Genomic DNA, 2,112 nt, shown 5'->3' with positions numbered 1-2,112 from the left:
AGAGGGGTTTCCATTTGAGCGTGACTGCTTCCGAGTGTACAAGTAGGGAAGGATATCTGGGTACAGTTCTCTAAAAAAGTAATAATTAGAGCAATGTAAGGGGTATTGAGCAAAAATGTTTACAAGAAATACAGATACACTTGTGTAATTATGCAAAGTTTAAAAACCTAAACAAACACTCCTTGCTTGTCAAACCCTATTTTGTATATGTGAAATGAATGGGCTTTTAAAAGATTTCACTACAAATCTATTTGAATCTTTCATTTAAAGTTGCAAAACTGACACTTATTGCCAAACACAGGTAGCAGGTGTTATTTGGCTTTGTTATTTAGCATTTAACTCTATGGGTACCTCAGTGCTTTTTTAAAGTTCAACCTCTTTCTAAATAAGGACTAGAGGACATGGTCTTGACTGTGGCACAAGTGGCCAGAACCAGAATAGTGGGGAGAGACCCTGATTTATTTCCAGTAATAAAGCATCAGCTAAAATAGCTGCAGGAGAAAAATGAAAAATCATACGACACCATGTATCTCGAGCAGCAGGGTGGGGGGCAGCACAAGAGAAGCCATATTAGGAACACTGAGCCTTAAGGAGGCTCTGGGTAATCAGACAGTTACTTTGATAGAAGTAACTGTAAGAACACAACCCACAGTTCCACTTTATGTGAAAAGTGATATGGCTAATATGACTTTATGGCAAATAAAAGATGGGGGTCAAAATATGGAAGGAATGTGCATTCCCACAGAATATGCAGCATATACTAGAAAACATGTAAAAGAAATGTAAATATGACATGTTATTTAATTAAAATCATATAAAAGCTCCAAAGGGGAGCCAGAGTCTGTTGTGTTTTCTTCTTCTGAGGGCTGTATGCTTTGACAGCAGAAAGCAACCCAGCATCAAGCAACATCAGCGAATATAAGAAATCGAGCTTAACCATTAAAAATCCTATCCGATCCAGTTTTATTCAGCTATGGTGTAAAGTAAATGTGATGACGGGAGTGAAAAACATATGTGGTGGTGTTTTGTAAATGGAAAAAGAATAATTGTATCAAAACAAAAAAATAATATTTTTGGTCAATTGTATAAGAAAATGTAAAAAGAGAAACTGAAATGTGCTAGATTGGAAACGGGTCCAAATAATGGCTTAGGGTTAAATCTATTAAAGAAATATTGTATAACAATGTTCAGTTTATTCATGTACCAGTGTTATTGAATTTCACTAATTTGCATTCCCTGGAGTTTAGTCAAAAATTATTTAAAAACTATTAAAAGGACTTTTAAAATGTATAAACCTGCCAAGGTGGGCAGCAATGAAACCCAGAGGGGACTTACTAGAAATGGTATGGAAGCTGAACTGTTTGGGACTGGTATGTCGCTCTGAACCCAAGCTGACGTATAGAGACAATGTGGGAACATGACCAAGCATTTTAACAGAAGCTAACAGCAGAAGTACTGGATTTATTAAATAAGCAAGTGTTTTAGCAAGAATTAGTATCTAGAGAATTGCATTGCATTTTTAAAAATGAACAAAGCAAAGCACTGATTGAGAAAAAGCTTTTAAGTGTTTTATATGCATCCTGTTGTAAATGATTTTTTTAAAAATTGTAAGATAAAATTAATTTGCTGTCATGAAAGGTAAAAAGCAGAAGTAATGACACATCTAGTATATGGTACATATATGCTGTGAAATCAGCCTTAAGTGACAGAGAAAAGTTAAAAATTCAGTACAAGGGAATACTAATTGGTACACGGTAAGAAATTAACAAGGGTCCCATAAGCCTTGGTCAGAGTGTTACCAGTGAAATACTGGAAAATGCTGCAACCCATATGGTGTGGAAGGAGTGTGTTTTCCTTTCTCACATATTGTTGCAGACAATGACAAGGTCTGTACTGCTGTTTTCACCTGGGGGACACTTACACGTGCAGGTGTAATGTCTTACAAACAGAGTTGCCAGCATGTAGGTTCACTATTGGGGAACAGTCTCCAAATTGCATAGTATGGCTGAGACACTGGGAAGCTGATTAAGTAAGAACTGCCTATGCTGGAAATTAAAGAGACAAGGGGGTAAGGTAATATCTGGGACTATGCTGTGAGAATGGCAAATATTG

Source organism: Eretmochelys imbricata, chromosome 3 (genome assembly GCF_965152235.1).
Source record: "Eretmochelys imbricata isolate rEreImb1 chromosome 3, rEreImb1.hap1, whole genome shotgun sequence".
Lineage (NCBI taxonomy): Eukaryota > Metazoa > Chordata > Testudines > Cheloniidae > Eretmochelys > Eretmochelys imbricata.
Note: the sequence above shows the minus strand (reverse complement) of the source record.